Source organism: Pseudocercospora fijiensis (assembly GCF_000340215.1).
Source record: "Pseudocercospora fijiensis CIRAD86 unplaced genomic scaffold MYCFIscaffold_2, whole genome shotgun sequence".
Classification (NCBI taxonomy): domain Eukaryota; kingdom Fungi; phylum Ascomycota; class Dothideomycetes; order Mycosphaerellales; family Mycosphaerellaceae; genus Pseudocercospora; species Pseudocercospora fijiensis.
This window is the reverse complement of record NW_006921533.1, coordinates 5,272,905-5,293,294: the sequence shown is the minus strand read 5'-3', so window position 1 is coordinate 5,293,294 and position 20,390 is coordinate 5,272,905.

The window sequence follows — 20,390 nt, the reverse complement described above, 5'->3', positions numbered from 1 at the left end:
ATCTAGGAAATAGAGATAATTAAGATAGGCAACTCGTCTAGTTCATTATCCGGTAGACTAAGGTATTAGAGATATAGAAGGAGATTAGCCTTTCTAGTCTTAATCGCATTTTTCTTCCTTCTATCGCTGTCTCGTAATACGAGGACTATATAGGAGGGCGATAGCTTAGAATGCTAGAGACAATCGAGAATATTTTTATAGAGTAGTCGGTTAAGTCTATTATCGACAAAACCTCTATAAAAAGACTCGGATCCGTCGTATTAGTTAACTTAATCAACTTTACCCTCGGCTAGATCGCTATACTACTCGCGATTACTATCGATAAGTAGCTTTTTACCTTTATCCGTACTACGTAGAAGGATATTAGGACGAGGCATTTCTAGATTAATATCTTTAGAGTTACTTCCTAGGACTTCGCGAGGCGTCTAAGATTATCCTTTAAGCTCTTATACGATATCCGATCGAGTAGGGATTAACTCTAGAAAGATAATATTACTCGGGCGATAGCTAATAGGCGGAGCACCCGCGGTGTAAAAATATTTTGCGTTCGTACCTACGGTATATAGTATTGGCTAGTAACCGGCCCTACACCTATAGGCTAGTTTTGAGCCTATATAAGAGGCCTCCTTCTGTAGAGTAGATAGATTATCAACTTCGTATAGTATATTGTTTATGTTACACTTCTATAATGCCTATGTTGTAGGGCTCTAGTCATTAGCCTAAGCGACAGTCTCGTTATCCTATCTTGCTAAACATAGCTGCCTATATTGCTATAGGTCATATTACCCTCGGTAGCCTGTACTATTGCTACGAGTAGTAGTAGTAGTATTAGTTTCCGTCCTTTATTAGAGCCGAAGGTAGGGCTATCTCTTTATATCTAACAGGTTCGGGTATGTTAAAGGTAGTCTCTAGGCACGAATAGCTATAACCGAAGCGAGGGCACGACAAGAGCCTACGATACGGACGATACCGAAGTATCTTAAGGGGCCGTTACGACAAGTAGAGAAACCTCTTAACGAGGGCATCGCTTTAACCCCGAAAAGCTACAAACCCTTAGGACTGTTATAGCTTAGGGCCTAGTCTATAACTATAGCTAGCTTCTAAGGACTCGGCTCCGGGTCGAAGACCTATTTAGCACCGCTTGCTCGAGATAAGCTACCGCACGCCTAAGGAGGAGATAGACTAATCACCTATCGGCCTTGCTTAGTTTGCTAAGACTATCTATACGATAGCAATTTCTAGATTGCAGGTCGGATGCCTAGACAGTTCCCCTGTTAACCGGGTAGATTGTTTCGGGATTCGCTACCTCGTTCGGATAGTGCTTAGCCTTCTACTAGAAAAAGAAGGTCCCCGCCCCCCCGCCTAGCTAAAGGAGATACGAGCTGGTTTCTAGGATCCAGGTATAAATAGAGATTGCAGTCTCTCCCTCCGAGCGGCTTTCGTCTAATACTAAACTTAGCTCCTAGGGGTATATAGGCGACCCCTAGGAGGCCAAACTCTAATGCTACCCCGGGGGTAATATTAGAAGAAAACAGCCTAGCACACTATTTTCTCGCATAGCAACATCGAAACAAACCAAACCTACAACACATACTAAAAACACTTTCCTATAGCATTTTATTTCAACTACTTTATAACAATCGAATAAGCTCTAGCGAAAGCGAGCATTACGAATTAGCGGAATCTTCGGAATCTGATAACCTACCGGACCCTATTAACGAAGAAATCAGGCGACGACTAGTTGTTATAAGCGCTATCGAACTAGGGGCTATCGAGCCTTCTACGCCCGAGGCCCTCTACAATGTCGTTATAAAGATAATTTAAGGGCAAACTAACCTTCTCCGTTAGAATAGGCGTCGCCCGCTAGAGCTAGGAAGCAGTAGGAACCCTCTATTCGAAGGGTAGAACGCTACGGCGCACGTAGAACGCTTTAAGGACAACTTAGCCGAGTACGGACTCGAAGAGGAGTCGGACTAGTACAAGGTCCGGTCCCTTACGAGGACTACTATTACTAAGCTTTACCGAACCCTTAGAACCCTAGTTGGCTACCTAGAAAAGGACGACAAGTCTAATGCCGACTAGGAGGTCTTTAAGCAGGCCTTTATAAGGGAGTATCGGGATCGCGATAGCCGTCGCATTAAAGGCAGTCGTACGTAGCTTAAGAACCTCTATGTAGAGAGGCGCACCGAAGATAACGACCTAAAGGAGTACGTCCGCGAGTTTGTTAAGTTAGCGGACGGCATCGACTAGTAGGACCTCGAGAATTCTTAGAGAACGAGGCTGCTCCTTAAAGGGTTGCCGTAGTCTACGGCTAAGCGTGTCTTCCGTCGCTACAAGCTTAGCGAAGCTAATCCCGAGACCTTTAGGAAGTATAAAGAGGTCCTAGAGGCTGTTAAGGACGACATTAATAGCTCCGCCGACGCAAAGAAGTCATTTACGGCGAGGACCGGAATAACCTAGCCTAGGTAAGGAACGATGCCTCGGGAACTAGAGGGCCTAAGTTTCTTCCTAAATCGCAAAGTAGTCCTAGTACCGTAACTCCTACTATCACTAAGTATTCTTAGGACGTTGCGGACTTAGCTAAATCCCTAGCCTAGCTCAACCTTAATACGAAAGCACTATAGCGAGTTAGGGAGGTCCTCAATGCTAGTATACTAAAGGATATGCTACTAGTCTACTAGGTCTCCGATCCTAACTACCCTAAGGCCCCTTTAGTTAACGTCTACGCTATACGGAAGATCTATTCGGACTTAGATAGCAAGTGCTAGATATGCGGCGGTTTCAAACATATTCAATTAGACTACCCTATCTAGAAGGAGCTTCTTAAGAGGAAGCTCGTTATGCAAGTGAATAGTCGGTTCTACTATACCGATACCGGCGACAAGATTAACTTCGAGTAGGATCGTAGAGCCCCGAAGCTGCCTCAACTTAGGAGTCTTCTAGAGAAGAAGTATAGTAGCAAGATCGAGTTTAAGGACACTAGGAACAGTACCCTCGCCGCTATTGCTAAACGAGAGACTTAGAAGGTTAGGGCAAAACAGGTTGAGGAGCGAAGCAGTAACGGTACTACTAAGCCTATTAAAGTCAACTTTATATCTTAGGACCCGGACGCAGTTACTAATGTTTACGCGGTTACTAAGAACAGTGTAGATGTCTACGCTGCTACAAGGTCCTAAACTTAGTCGTCCCAAACCTAGTCCTAGGGCAAGGGCAAGAGCCCGTAGAACCCTACCCGCCCTAGTGCGGCAGCCCCTACTAGGATACTCAAGAAGCAGGCAGCTAATAAGGCCAAGAAACAGCGAGAATCAGTCGCTAAGACCAAGACACTCTAGATAGCTAAAGACCGTGCAACCCGAGCTAGTATAGCTACTCCGGAGGTCCTAGAGACTCCCGATGTCGATATAGAGGATGTTGCTACCGACATTAGTAGTACCCTAGGCCTAGCTAACCCGCCGGCCTACAAGCGAAAGTCAGCCGACCTAAAGAGCTTTCGCTTTAATAGGTACATAAAGAAGTATAGTGCCGGGCCTACTAACTCTTACGATACAAAGGCAAATGCTCTCTTCTAGGCTTTATAGTTCCTAGACCTCAAGTCTAACGTGTCTATAGGGGAGCTTCTAGTATACGGTTTGCCTACTAACCTGTTCTAGAGCCGGATTCCTAACGATGCTACCTTTATAAAAGACCTTGCAGCCCTCCGACGCAAACAGGGGCGAGAGGACTATATCGACGTCTCTTCCCTATAGTTCCTTCCTGAATTTTCAGGGGCCTAGGAGTTAGCAGAAGGCGAATCAGTAACCTACGAGAGCTAGGAGACTATCGATAATACTAACGAAGAGGGGATTGAGGAGATAGGCCGAGGGGATAATAATAATACCGACTCTGCTTCGGTTTCAGTTTCTATTAAGGCTGTCCGATTTACTAGCTAATAAATCGGTCGAGTAGGACCTCCTTAACCTAAGGAACTTTACTCTATCCCTAATAATATAGACCTTTCCGCAGTTACCCGTTCCTTTGCCGTCGTTCCCGCTATCTATATTCAAGTTACTATCGGAAGCTATAGTTAGCAGTTGCTAGCAATGCTTAATAATAGCTTAGAGTCACTTATTATAAGTAAGCGCTAGGCCAAACAGCTCCGACTGCTAATAAACAGAGATATTTCCCTTAGCATATAGAGAGTAAATAGGGAGGTTGCGCTAGTAGGTGCCTACTACAATGTTATAGTAGACGCTTTCGGTATATACTTTTCCTTTACCTTCTAGATTGCCGCCGACCCGAATACGCTAATTATTCTAGGTCGTCTATAGTCTCGTATAACCCGGGGTATCTAGCGCAACTGCGACGATAGCTCCTAGGAAGGAACTATCGCTAACTAGAAGGGCAACCGAGTCGTGTTTACTAGTTATGTCGGAAACACTAGCTACAAGTCCTACGAGGATATCCTTACTGCTTCTAAGCGCTCTTTAGGAAACGCTATAGCGCGGTTATAAGACCGGCAATCTGCGCTATAAGTCAATGTAGCTTGAATAGGTTATATCTAGAGGTGCGCCGCTCCGTACGACAAGGCTAGTTTCTAGGCTCTATACTAAGGAGACGAATGCTCGAAGCAATAGCGAGCATAACAGTACAACGACTACCTAGTATACGAATCTCGGTAATAATGCTATCGCAGGCATCGCCGCCGGAAGCGGATCTACCCGAGCCCGAATCCGAACTAACTAATTAGAGCGCCGAGCCAATACTACCCCGGGGGTATTATTAGGAATCTAACGTTTTCGCCGGAATTATAAATCAGGATCACTAGCTGCATACCTACCGACTTAAGGAGACTTCTAATGAAGTTTACGCGCTGTTCTGTTGCGCTAATCTCCGGGCCTAACGTTAAAGAGAGAGGGCTCGGGTATTACGAGCGGTTAGTATATATACCCTATATAAGAGGGTAGCTAACAAGATTAAGCCCGTAAAAGGTAGCGTGCATATAACCGATAGGTCTAATCCTAGCGGAAATCCTAACTAGCGACAAAAGTGCCTTAACCGCGAAGCGATGTTAACACCTAGGGATAGTCTATACGACTAGAGGTACATTACTAAAAAGTTCTCCGCTATTCCTAGGGGATCGAGGCTAACGCCGGAGAGACTAGCGAACATCAAACCTAGCATCGAGCTTTCGGATCTTAAACTGGATTTGCTATACGAGCTTCTATACAACCGCGAAGCCGTATTAGTATATAACTTTACGTATCTAGGTAGGATTAACCCGGAGGTTGCCCCTCTATAGAGGATCCGAACGATCGAGTATAAGCCTTAGGCTCACCTAGGGTTCAAGCTAAACCTAAGCCTAAGAGGTGTAGTTAAGGACATAATACGGCAGCGTGTAAAGGCTAGCACCTTAGAGCCTTCCTATGCCTCGTATCGCAATCTATACTTCCTAGTTTAGAAGAAGACAGCCCCTAGGGAGCTAAAGAAGTATCGGCTAATTAACGCTATATAGAAGTTCAATGCTATTACGATTAGAGATACTAATCTTCCTCCGGAGACTAATAGGTTCTTAGAAGCCTTTACTAACTATATAGTAGCCTCGCTAGTTGATGTGTTCTCGGGCTACGACTAGATACCTCTCTACTCTAATAGCCGGGACCTTACTAGTTTCGAGACACCTCTTAGGCTATATAGACAAACTACCCTTCCCTAAGGGGCAACCAACTCCGTAGCCTAGTTTGTTCGCATTATGAACCAAGTCCTCGCGGCCTATATCTCCTATACAGCGATGCCTTTCCTCGACGACATCGGCATTAAGGGCCCTAAAACTAGGTACGATAATAAAGAAGTAGAGCCTAGAATCCGCAGGTTCTTTCTCGAACACATTTAGAACCTCGATAGTGTCCTCTACGACCTAGAGCGAGCTAACCTAACGGTGCATAGGGAGAAGCTTTAGCTCCTATACAAACGAATGAACATTGTCGGGTTTGTAACTAATAAGAACGGCCGCTATCCTAACAATGCACGGGTCCTAAAGATTGTTTCCTAGCTAGACCCTACCTATTAGAAAGATGTCCGGATCTGGCTTAGAGTAGTCTCCTACTTCCGTATCTAGGTCGAAAACTTTACGTTAGTATGTAAGCCTCTATACGCCTTACTTAAGAAGGATGCAGAGTTTACATAGACCTCCGTTTACTAAGCCGCTAAGGATAAGGTCACTAAGGCGCTTGTTAGCGCGCCTGCGCTTACCTCTATTAACTACTCGGAAGGCGCAGGTCTACTAATTGTTGCTATCGACTCGAGCGGGGAAGGCTACGGCGAGATACTAATATAGTATAATCGTAAGGAGCCCTCCTTACGTTACCCTGTCCGGTACGAGTCCGGTCTATAGAAACCTATCGAAGCCCGATACGATACTAGCAAGCGAGAGTGCCTTAGTGTCTATAAGGCTCTTAAGAAGTTCCGACCTTAGCTCTTTAGAGTGTTCTTTCGCCTAGAAGTCGACGCTTAGACGCTAGTCTATTAACTTAACCGTATAGCCTCCGACCTGCCTAACTCTACGATAGCTCGGTAGGTTACCTAGATCTATTTGTTTGATTTCGACGTCTTCTATGTTCCTAGCAAGAAGCATACTAGGCCGGATGGCCTTTTTAGAAGGCCTGCTATAGAAGAGGACATCGCCGAGATAATAGAAGAAGAGGATGTCGACGCGGTTATTAACCGCACCTTCTTCACTGCCTTCTATATTAATGCTATGCCGGTAATTACTAGGCCTACTACCGACGACTAACCTAGTAACTAGCCTAACGAAGACCCTGCTACTAACGACGAGGGCTAGGACGATGCTAAGGCGGGCGAACTAGGCAGGGATAATATCCTTAATAGGGTCTACTCCGACGACTCCTATAACATCGCCTACTTCCTTACCTATACGAAGAGAGCTCCCGGTCTGTTAAAGAGTTAATACCGTCGTATTATTCGCTATTCTCGGAGGTTCCTTATTAAGGATCGCATCCTTTAGCGATAGGCTATAGTTAATGCACCGCTCTAGCGTGTTATTAACGATCTAGTAGCCCGATAAGAAATCCTTCGTTCCGTTTACGATAAGCTCGGTTATCGGGCGGCGGAGGGCACCTTCGATGTCCTTCGTCGACGCTACTAGTAGGACGGCGTATAGGCTAATATCTCCCGCTACTGTAAGAGCTGTCCTAAGTGCAACTTTAGGAACAGCTACCGGCGTCTAGGAGAGCTACGTATCCCTACTATCTAGTCAGTTAGGGAGCGGTAGTATAGCGATAGGGTCTATCTTAGCCGCAACAACAGCCTGTATATCATTCGAGAGGGTCTTTCTCGATAGCCGGAGGCCTATTATTTCTACAAGGGTTGCGGTGCCATTAATGCCCGTAATATAGCTACCTTCCTATTCAAGGATCTGTTTTGCCGCTAGGGAACACCTTACGAGATTATCTTAGACAACGCTACGAACAATATAGCTAAGGAGGTTCAAGCGCTACTTGTTTCGTACGGGGCTAAGAACGTTCGCATCTCCCCGTACTATCCCTAGTCGAATGCTATTGTTAAGCGCGGCTATCGGTCGTTGATTGATGCCCTGTCTAAGATGACTAATAGTGGCGACAGATTAGTTCCTATTTCTACCCGCGTCCTAGCCCTTCTCTAGGCGGACCGAACTACTATTGTCGATACGACTAGACTCATACTAGCGGAACTTATAATTAGGAGGGACGCCGTTCTTCCTATTGAATTGTCCTACCGTACGCACGGCGTTTACGATTAGGGGTCTGTTCGTACTAGGGCAGATCTTCTTGCCCTACGGGCTAAGGCTCTTAAGGATATAACTACGACTTCTTAGGAGGGTCTTGCTCGACAACGTCGCCTTCGGGAGGAAGCTAAGCAGTATTTTAATGACTATAATGCTGTTGATTAGGAACCTCTAAAGGTTAGCGATATAGTCCTTCTATACCGGTCCGAACTAGAGTACAGTTACTCCTATAAGCTAGCCTTTAAGTGGAAGGGTCCTTACAGAGTAAAGGAGGTCCTTTACTCGGGTTCCGTATACCTTCTTTAGGAGCTAGATAGTGCTACCTTAAAGCACTCTTACCCTCGGGCTAATCTAAAGAAGATCGTTAAGTTGCGCGAACCTGCCCGCCCTCCGCCGACCGAGGAGGAAGTTAGTGCCTCTATAGACCCTCTGCCGTCCTTGGATGCCTATCGGGAGGAGGATCCTGCCGCTATTATAGATCCTGTTCTGCCTAAGAACTATGCCTATCCCTAGATTCCTCTTAGTAAGCCATTAGGAATGACTTAAGAACAAAGGGAGGGTTATATACGGATTAACTATATATAGAGCGTTTCCGATGTTGATTCCGATTCTAATAGTGAACTAGACTTCTAGCTATCTAACTCTAACTCCGAGGAACCTAACTAGTCTAGCGATAAAGACCGCCTAGAATTATAGCTAGACGACCCCGAGACTAAATAATTGCTTGCTCTTCCTTGCCTCTATCTGCCTCTACTACGTTGCTTCCTTACTCTTGTCGATCGTTCTCCGCGCTATTAATGTAGTGCCGCCCTATACCTTTAGTCCTTACCTGTTGTCTATTCCTACTAATATTTATACTCTCGTTTGTTGCTTTTAGTTTATCCTATTATTGTCTTTTGCTTTTGCCTTTACCTTCGATTAATGTTACTATAACTTCATTCCTTCGCTCTTGTTTCCTTAGATAGAACTGTACGAGGCGTATTTTCCTAATAATACCCCGGGGGTAGCATTAGGAAGATAGCCGAACCTAACCCCTCTACCCTTCTAGGACTACTTCCCTCTAGATTCCTAGTCTCTAGCAACCGCCCTTAGGTAGCAACGACAACAAGATACTCCGCTAGAGAAGATTGTTCCTGCCCTAATCAGCATTAGTTACGTAGGACACTAAGAAAGGGAGGATCCCTCTCCCTTCCTAGCTCTTAGATAGACGTAGCAACCTAGGCCTATAGCCTCTAAGAATAGGGACCTTAGGCCGCTAAGCTTAGTGTCTAGAAGAAAGAAGAACGCACGGGCTACGTTTATATGCCTGCTGCTGCGAAAGGTAATGCTGCATCTACAACGATAGTGCTATAGGCTAATATAAGCTGCGCTAGGCCTAGGCGATTTGCTCCTAGTTGCCGAGCATCTCTAGAGAAAAGCCAATGCTACCCCGGGGGTGTTATTAGTCCCGCTAGCCTTACTACTATAGATTACTACTAGGTACTCGAACTAACTAGTTACATTTCGAGTGCGCGGGAATCTACGAAAGCTAGAGGTCGACAAAGGCGCGTAGTCGCTACTAGCAATTAGCTAGATCGATTATTAAACTTTAGCCGCCCTACTAACAAAGGAGTCTCGTATGCAGCTTTACTTTTTAGGGTCTATATGTAATCGTTATCCGTTTGCTTTACCGGAACATACGGACTACGCTACCTTCGCACCCTATTTAAGGCGAGCCTTCTAAGCCCTTTCTTCTACTCGAACACTAACTAACTTACTACCGCCTACCCCTCCCCCCCTCTTCTATCTAAACCCTTTAATTATCATTAACAAGCTACGAACGTTTTTATAAGCTCGTTACTAACTCCTTTCCGCTCCGGTCGACTAAGATGTCTTCCGGCGCCCTAAATCCGCTAGGCGCTAGCAGTAGCGGCAACCTACGAGCCCTAAACCTAGGCGTACTAGTCCCGATCGAAGCCCTATCCGATAGCGCCTTAGCTGCTGCAACTAGCCTCGAGCACTGCTTCTAGATCGTTACCGCCCTTAAAGATCCTTAAGAGAAGATCTAGAACGCTCGCACCCTGCTACGCGTTATCGATAGGAACATTAAGAAGGCTACTGTCTTAGTTACGCACGGCATAAACAACTTGCGTTAGTCTATCGGTAAGCGTATCTTTAAGCGCGAGGTTCTTAACGATATAGATATTGAATAAGCCTTTCCTATCGTCTATAGCCTCGAGACTGCCGGCACCTAGATTCGTTTACGCTTTAAGACCCTCGACTAGGCCTTCGAACATTAGGGAGGACTAAGCAGTCTTCCTAAGAGCCTTATTAACTTCGCCTACGGTAGACAAGAGCGTACAAAGCAGGTCTCTTCGTTCGTTAATAAGTATAAGGTCCGTCGTTAAGGCGCCGAGTACCTTTCCCGCACTATAATCTATCGTATGTCTACCGCTAGTAAGAAGGTAGGCAAGTAGTCGCTTAACTTGTCCTTTGCGCTTAACGACTTTACGACATCCTACTAGAAGCGGTACTACGATGCAATTGTCTAGGTCGATCTTAACGCACAGACAACTAAGGATCTACTAAAAGAGAAGGGCTATCGCATTAATAGTGTAGGCTTTATTATTAAAGGTTAAGAGGCTCCTATCGTTGATATCCTTAAACGTAAGGCTCTTCGCTTAGAAACAGAGGCCGATACGGCTACTAGTCTCGCGCTCGCTACGGAGATATAGGCTTAAGACCGTCGCTCGACCCGCAACCGCAAGGTCCCTTAGGAAGTTGAAGACGAGCGCGCTAAGGCCGAAGCAGCGCGCAAGAAGGCATTGCATGCTCGCTAGGCCCTCCGTAAGGCTACTAAGAAGTATAGCGCCCCTTCTGGTACTAACTATAGTACTAACTATAGTGACTCGGATATTGACATACTAGATGCACTACTAGAAGATATCTCCTCCGAAGGCTCCTTTAGCGAGCGTAGAGATAGAGGGCTCTCGCCGATCCTGTTAACTAAGAACATCTATAGTTCTTGCAAGGGCGACTCTATTGCGTACCTTATTACTGAGATCGATATAGTTCCTAAAGCCGTAATAGGCGAAGCTCCTACTGCCCTCTCTATCTATTAACAGCTCGACGACCTTAGCAAGCTAGGAGAAGAGCCGTTCTCTATATATGCTAACTATATTAAGAAGGCCGCCAAGGTCTATAGTCTCTATGCTAGTACTAAGGCGAGTGTCCTCGTCGGTCGCCTATTAAAGATTAGTCGCAAGGTTCCTAATCTAGACGCCTTCGCTGCCCTTAAGGCTAATTAGGCCTATGCTAACTAGTTTCCTAGACGCCCTATTGCCGCCCCGACATCTCTAGGACTCTACGCGTTCAACCCTACTAGTACTGTTACTCGCGCCCTTACGCTAACGGATCGCTAGAGCAAGTTCGTTACCGGCATCCTTAGCTAAGGCACTTCCTTCGACCGCTTTCGCTAGACTAGTAATACTATCTTCCCTTAAGTCTTTGGTTGGTTGTAAGAGCCTCGTAGAGCATATCTTCCTTTCCTTATCGACCTAATATAGGAGGAGTTTGAAATGTACCTTTAGTATATACGTGCGATGCCTAAGTCTAAGTAAGAAGGCCGTAATGCCCTTCAAACTTATAGTATAAGCAACTAAATCGTCCGCTAGCACCCTGCCCTGTAGCTCTTAGCTATCGCCCTTCGACCTAATTACGCATACGAGCTTATCTCCGTCCCTAAGCCTACTAAGTTCTTCAAGGTTGGCGGTACTTACGAAAACTGTCCTTCTAAGGAGTCTGCTCGTCTCGGACAAGATATAGTTAAGCTCGCAGCTAGCGAGGGTGCTAGTTACCTACGCATTAAGGTCTGCCTTATATCTGAGGATAAGACTAGCTGCTCTACTATTGTCGAAGGCATACATTAGCCCGAGGTCTTTACGAACTAGGTTGAGAAGCTCAAGGCTCGTAGCCTAGTCCTACTAAGCAAGATCGGCAAGATTACTAACAAGTACCTTACCGACGACGACCTCGACCACATATTCGATAGTTAGCCTAATAGTAAGGGGCGTAAAGCGGAGTAGATCCTCAACCCTCTAAAGGAGTACGAGGTCTCTGTTTAGATACTATACCTGCTATATAGTAATCTGAAGACTAAGAGCAACCGTATATTAATTAACCTAGGCTACTCTCGCGTTATTAACGCTGAAGACTAAGAGCAACCGTATATTAATTAACCTAGGCTACTCTCGCGTTATTAACGGCACTAAGGTTGAGGGCTACGAGAACTTAACAGTCTCTTAGGTTGCTGAAGTACACCGCAATCTAACCGCCCTCCTAGCCTCTAACTCCTTCGTACTATTCGCTTTCCCTACGGCTATCTTAGTCGAAGGCCTCGGCTGCATCTCCGACGCTCTAGTTAGTAGGATTCCTTAGTCAAGTTACGTTGTTTAGAACGAAGTTGAACAGATCCTCTAGCTTAATAACGAGGGACTCAAGGAATATCTATACGATTAGGAGAAGGCTGCGACGGAAAAGGCTATTAACCTCCTCGTTAATTAAGCTTTCTACGAGGGACAGTACTTCGGTGCTAATAGCTTCAACGCATACGGAGGAGATTTCGAGAGCCGACTAGCAGATAAGGTTATTGCTAGTAAGGATTACGGCGCGTTAAAGCAATAGTAAGTCTACATAGTATTGCTTAGGAAGTTGTTTTTACATAATTATAGCATCTAGGATTAATGCTACCCCGGGGGTATTATTGCGGAGTTCTAAGAATAGCCTTAGCTAAGAGCGCTAAGGATGCATATATGTTTGTTTTAAGCGCGCATAATGTAAAACGTGTCTAGTTAGATACGAAGAAAGGGAGGGATATTAGCTAGTAACCGGCCCCACACCTATAGGCTAGTTTTGAGCCTATATAAGAGGCCTCCTTCTACAGAGTAGACAGATTATTAACCTCGTATAGCATATTGTTTATATCACACTTCTACAATGCCTATGTTGCAGGGCTCTAGTTATCAGCCTAAGCGACAGTCTCGTTATCCTATCTTGCTAAACATAGCTGCCTATATTGCTATAGGTTATGTTACCCTCGGTAGCCTATACTATTGCTACGAGTAGTGGTAGTAGTGTTGGTTTCCGTCCTTTAATAGCCTCGTACCGAATATACGAGTTATATACTAGAGTAGAGTAGATAGAGAGCTATCGCATCCGCGGCGAAGATATACGCTAAAATAGAACGGATCCGGAAGAATAATACCGCAAGAATAAGGTAAACTAGGATAGCCGAGGGATATATAAAAGTCGTACTCGTCTAAGGATAGGAGATAGGGACCTTATAACAAGGTCGATAGCTCGAAAAAGCGAGCTAGGTATTGTATAAGGCACGGCAAATCTAGAAAGTGCTTCTAATAAGGGTACCCGGTAAGCACTAGATCCTAGAAGAAAGTGCTACGGGCTGTGTAAATTTTTTAACGGATGTTCTAATACCCTTTGTTATATAAACGCTAGCCGCCTAACGGGTTAAGATAAGTAGTTCGAGGATTCGTAAGTTTCCGACCTTTAACCGTACGAAAAAATTCACCGGCGGTAAGGAGATAAAAGGATACATCGTAATATATATCGAAAGTCTTCTAATAACTAAGCGGATACGGAAGAAGAATAGGAACAAGTCTAGGTACCTTAGCTCGGATAGAATCGTAGGATATATATCCGGTACTCCGATCGAAGAGATAATGCTAATCTAGGGGAAGTTGTTAGATTTAGTTAGTCGTAAGAGGAGTACAGCGATAAAAGCTACCCTTAGGGCGCTTAGGAGGTGTAGCGAAAGCAAGCTATCGAAATGCTGCGTCCTCTAAAGTAAGATTGAACCCTTTAGCGTACCTATTAGCGTACCCTTTAGCGTGCCTACTAGCGTGCCCTTTAGCGTGCCTACTAGCGTGCCCTTTAGCGTGCCTACTAGCGTGCCCTTTAGCGTGCCTACTAGCGTGCCTACTAGCGTGCCCTTTAGCGTGCCTACTAGCGTGCCTACTAGCGTGCCCTTTAGCGTGCCTACTAGCGTGCCTACTAGCGTGCCTACTAGCGTGCCCTTTAGCGTGCCTACTAGCGTGCCCTTTAAGCTCTTCTTCGTGCCCTTTAGCATGCCCTTTAGTATGCCCTTTAGTATACTGTTCTTTATGCTGTTCTTTATACTATTCTTTATACTGTTCTTTATACTTATGTTTATGCTTATGTTTATGCTTATCTTTATGCTCCTCTTTATGCTGTTCTTTATAGTCTCTAGTATAGTCTCTAATACGCTCTTCTTCGTATAATGCTTTATAGTCCTAGTCGAAACAGACTAACGCCGCTAGCGAAGGCGGCTACTCCGAGGGAGTCGATAGTAAAGGTAGAGCGGTAGGCGATAGAGCGCGGAGGGTAGCAAGCATCGAGGACGTTAAGATTACGCTCGTCGCTAGCGATGCACTACCGAGGTTATTATCGTAGGTATTAGACGGCAGCTCCTAATAAGGTGCGTACTATAAAGGGCGAAGGGGCTACGGTAGCGGCGGCGGCGGCGGCGGCGGCTCTACTATACGCGCTACGAGCTTGTTCGCTTCTTAGTTAGATATAGGAACCTCGAACGGAATAGCCGTACCCTAGAGTGTATCCTAAGAGATCTTACGGTAGAGAGATCTCTTTAGTATTTCTCGAAACTTCGTATAGACAGATCCTAAGGTTCCTAGAGAAGCTGAACGCGAGGCTACGAAGTAAGCGAGGCGTAACTAATAAATAGGCTCTAACGGTAGCTCCTTTAGAGCGAGGTAGATAGGCAATTTAAGAGCGAAGTCGGGAGAGAACTATCGCGGTAAGGCAGAAGCAAGCTAGACATTATCGAGCGAGATACTACCGTTAGCGAACTATATAATAATAGAGTCGATAACAATACAAGCTTCTAGATTGAGAGGTGCTATAAGGCAGTAAGGTAGGAGGATCGTATATACGCCGAAGAAAGAAAGGGAGAGGGAGAGGAAGAGGAGGGAGTGCAAATATATATAAGGAAATTAAGTATAGAACTATAGTAACGACGCCTACGCCCGAACGCACCTGCCTAAATATTATTCTCCTAACTAAAGAGGAGCAGCATAGCGTAGAGTTCTAATTACATAACAAGAATACCGCGCAGCTAATCCTAACCTATCTGCGGTGCATCTTCGCCGTAACTAAGTATATATACTCGCATATTATTCTGAATACGTGCTATGTTCGTGATTCCCAACTGTATAGAGTTCTCGCCGAGGAGTTAAATAGCATTAAGGAGCTGCTTAAGTGACTTCCTAGTCTCGGATAGCTAAAGGCTAACGTTAAATTCGATATCTAGACGAAGGAACTATACCGAGGGGTAAGACTAAATAATAGGTAAGGCGTATAGAACAGGCGTCGTAACATCATTACTAAGCTAAAGCGATAAGAGTCTCCGAATAGCGTCCTCGGATTTGGCAGTATTAGAGATATGCTGTTAACGCTAAGAGATTAAGGTTAGGCGACGTAACAAGGTAGCGTCGGTAAATAGCTTAGCTACGAGGAGTAGACCTTAGAGTGTAATCTAGAAAGCGTAAGCGGGTGCCGAATAAGTATAGAGAAAAAGGATTTACCTTCGAGGACGGTTTAACGCGGAACTATATCTTGCATCCTATATAATCCTTAAGGAGTCGCTAGAGGAGCCTATACTCGCGGTCGTAAGACTGCCGAGTTAACTAAAGTGTAATAGGGCACTGTAGTCGAGGACGAGATAGCTCTAGCTAATAGAAAAGTCCGGGCTAAATGTAGCGAAGTGTCTGCCGTATGTCTAGGTCGCAAGCTTAGAAGATACAGGACCGGACTTTAGATAGGAGATCTAATATTTAACGATTCGAGAGGGAGTCTATACTAAGTTACATTAGGATAGAATTTTACGAAACGAGAACAGGAAATTATTCTGTACCGGAAACACTCCTTACGAAGCTGTATCGAGTACGTAGTATCGCTAGGTTCTTAACTGCGCTATTGTTCTGCGATTAGTATGCTTGCCCCGCCCGAGGTCTTTAGCTTCTTCGAAGGAGTAGGAGTTATAGGAGGATGTAGAGAGGCCCTCTTCCTATGTTTAGCTATTAGCGACTCCGATAGTAAGAGAGAATAGGCACGATAGCCGCAGGACGAGGCATAAAGGGAAAGACCTCGAGCACTTTAGAAATCTAAATAGGAAGTGGAGCTAGAGGTAACGGTGCGATAAAGTCGCGGTAAAGTAGTAGCTTCCGACTCGAGGGAGAGACAGACCCTAGAAGACAAGAGCGCTAGACACAAACAAGGAAAACTAAGATCACACTTTAAGAATTCCGCTATAAGCAACATCGCGCTGCCTAAATATAAAGCAAAACGCGAACAACGATAGTAAGCGTAAGAATAGCTATAGCGATGAATGCAATACGATAGTACGATACCGAAGGTTCTAGCGAGGATAAATAGCGGCTTTTCGACTTTTATAACCTAGACGGCTATAGCGACGACGTTAAAGAACCTCCCCGCAAGAAATAAAGGACTAAAGCAGTACCGAAGAGCCTGCTACGTACTGCTAGGCTTCTACCTATAATAAGGATACAGTATATAGAGAAGATTCTAAACAATCTAAATATACTTACATCGCTTCCGGCAGAGATAATGCTACGATTTACGGGTCTAACGTAGAATAAACTGCTTAAATTCGTATACGAGGAGGTATTGCCGGCAATTTAGAAGACAAGCAAAACGAAGGCGTAGGCGGCTATATAACTGAGCTAAGGCGATAATAAGGCATAGCTAAAAACGTATAAGAAAGGAGAATGTCCCAAGTTTTAGTACTATAATAACGGTATACATTAGACGTATATCGGAAAAGAAGTTATCGGCGTAATCGTAAAGAGGTATAAGGACAACCTAGACTACTAGGTTTTTATAATCGACACAAACGTCTACGAGCAAGATAAGACGAAACTAGCGACAATCTATAAAAGCGAGCTACGCGAGCGACTAGTCCGTACGATTATTGCGAATTTCATTCGGCATCGTAACAAAATCCTAGAGGGCGACGATACAAAATTGATCGGCTTACTAACTAAAGTCTCGCCAATAATTGAAGGCGTAATATAAGATCCCGACGAAGACGAAGACGAAGACGAGGACGAGGATAAGGAAGACAGAAGAGTATTACGTAAAAAGGGTCGAAGATTTAACAAAACGAAGTTGTATATTATATATAGAAAAGACGTAGAGCAAGGGGTAATAGCGGAGGAGGCAAGCGTATAACTATTTATATCGTTACGTTTTCGAGATCTAATAGACAACGATATACGGCAAAAGGTAAAGGGCAAGGACCTACAAGTGTTAGGGATGTTATATTTACAAAGTAAGCGGCGTGTAACTCTACTAAGCCGCGGATACTTTATAGGGAAATGTAATAAGTTCGTAGAACGGGTTCCGATAAGTTCGTAGAACGGGTTCCGATAAGTTCGTAGAACGGGTTCCGATAAGTTCGTAGAACGGGTTCCGATAAGTTCGTAGAACGGGTTCCGATAAGTTCGTAGGATAGGAAACTAGGGAAAGTAAAACCGGAGTACGTACCTATATAGGGGTTATAGCTCGACGACTTTTACGTATATTATAAGTAACGGATATAAAGGCAAGTACTATTCCTATACCTAGGCCCTAATTAATACTAAAGATGTCTTCTATACTAGATTTAAGAAGGATCCTTTTAGCTATAAAGTCGGGGCTAAATAGAGGAAAACTATCCTAGAACCTAGTACGACGAAGGATTATAATAAGATTCTTAAAGAGTTTCTACGAAGACCTCTAACGACTACGCCTATAAGTATATCGCGTTACTAATATCTCTAGCTAAATTGCCTTCCTATAAGCCTACTAATAATAGCTCTAGCGAGACTAGTAGTAAGACTACGACTAGAGATATCGAAGATATCCTTAATCTTACTATAGATTCCTTCGCCTCGCTCGCGTTTATTACTTCGGCTTTAGGAATAGGATCGCGATTAAGATCTATCGCGATCGCTACGACCTCGAGACTTAGAGCGGCGACTAATATACGACTCGCGATCTCCTATACGAACCTTTCTCGTTATAACCCTTATACGGGCTATCCTTCTTATATTCCGATACTCTTACTATAAAATTCTATATATAATCGCCGAGCGTACTAATAGTCTTATTTAACGTCTACGCTATAGACTATATAAATGTCGAGACTTTACGTACTCGCTAATAGGTCGTAGGCTAGAATTCTAGAGGCTTAGCGATAGGCTTAGTTTTTTACGAGAAGTTCTTAACGCCCTTAGTTATTATATTACCGAGGAACGAAGAGCTTATAATAATTAAGCGGGAGGCTATAACCGCGTTCTATATAATAGAGCTATCCTTATAGGTAGGATAGCGTACTATACGTAGATTTTCTTCCGAGATAGATCGGACTTCGATAAGCTTACTAAGTTACTATCCTAGCTTAGTTACTATACCTTAACTAGCTCTCTAGAGCCCGGTTATAGCTTAGAATCCTCGATAACCTAGGCGTCGCCTATAACCTCGCCGACTACCGAGCTATTATCCTCGTCGATTAGGACAATCTCGCTATACTTCCTATCCGACTTCTTATTAATAGCGTATTTGCCGCCGGGAGTATAGTCGGATAGATTATATACTCTACTACCCTTCTTATTCGGTAGTAGCGGCTTTGCTCGCTCTAGAAAAGCAGTATACTACGTAAGGATAGTCTCGAAGGTGTCTATATTATTTTACGTAACGCCGTAGCTAATCTTTAGGAACTCGATACTCGTAAAGGTACCCGCTCTAGGGCCTATATCCTATCTTAGAATTAAGTAACTCGTTAGTAGTTAATAGTATACTTACGTAGTAGCTAGAAGAGGGAGATCGAGCTCTAGTAGAAGATTAAGGTAGAGGTAGAAGTCCTAGTCTACTTCGGTCTAGCCTACTATCGTACTTAATTCTATAAACGGAGAATTATATAGCACTATTAGAAGCGAGAGTGTTTAAGGCTAGATAGACAGAGGTCTTGTTCTTAGCTATTATAGATATAGTATGCCTTAATACCTTTAATTACAGAGAGTAGTTTAGGGTCGTAGTAGCTAGCTATTATACTATATTACCTCTTTCGACGTATAGCTATATAGTTTAAGCTTCGGCGCTTAGGAGAGATTAGCGGGAATAAATGAGTTAGTAGGTATCGTATCGCTAAAGTGCTATAGGTATATTAATTAAGAAGCTGCCTAGGACTAGGTAGATCTTAAATAACAAAAAGATAGAGGGGCTTATATAAGCTATAGATACGTTACTATATTAAGGCTAAGTTGTCCTCAGCGGGCGAGAAGCGCGGCTATCGAGCTGTAGAGGCCTATCTCTACTTAGACTAGTAATAAAGGGTATTCGTATATATAATATAGAATTACGTATTCCGTAGTAGACTTTTCTAAACCCGTAAGTAAACTTTCTAATCCCTCTACTAATTAAATAAACTCCTATATAGACTATATAATACCCTTTGTTACTAGTCTAATCCGTTTCTAGTATCGGGTTTTAGTACGCGTATATAGATAATCGTAGTAGTAAGTAAATGCTATTAGCTATAATACTATTATATATCGAAAATCGTAAAATCCGCTACGGTTAAGCCCTACGTAGTTGCGGAAACTATCTACCCCTAAAATCTAAAGAACTTAGGTCTACTACTCGCTAGGGAAAATCTATATATACCCGAAAATCGAATATCGCTTACTATATTGAAGCTAGACGCGTCTACCCTACTACGACCGTAGAGCGATAAACTAACTCTATAACAATCGAAATAATATCCGCGGCGAGTAAATATAATACCGCGAAGAAGCTTACGTAACTCTTATCTACCCCCGATACTATCCCGTCTAGCGCTCGTAGTCTTCCCGCCTAATATTATCGGCTAGGTATTATAGCTCCGAGTTAGTAAGAGATGCGTTTAGAATACCGTAACACTCGAGCTAGTTTTAACGCCGTAGTTAGGGCAGGCTCTACGCGTTACGGGTTAGAGAAGGGCCGCGACTAGAAGGTAATTTATAAGAGCGAAATCGGGAAAACTAGCTCGGAGAATCTATAATAGTTTCTAGCTAGGTAAGCTCTAGAAGTCCGCTACGCTATAGAGCATTCCCGTAGAGGTTACTACTAGGGTCGTATATACCGATCTACGGGAGATTATTCGATTTATAGTTAATCGAATCTATAACTATATTCTTAAATCTATTCGCGCGATAGTTTATACCGTCGACTATACCGATTTAGTCGACCTCTAATTCGATATTATCGAAGCTAGAATAAGGTAGATATTTAATCGATTATATAAACTATCTAAATAGCGGCCTAAGAAAAAGCCGTATCGGATCTAAGTTACTATACTATAGGCCTTAATTTACTAGCGATAGAATGTCCTATTTGTCGTAAAGACTAGTTTAGGTAAGAGCCTAATCTTCTAGGCTTTTACTATACTTACTAGATAGACTGCTATCTAGGTAGTACCTCTTACTCGGCTTAGGGCGGAGTAAGAAGCAGACTTAAAAAAGATCGTAGGGGAATACGTTAATCCCGTACTAGTTACGAG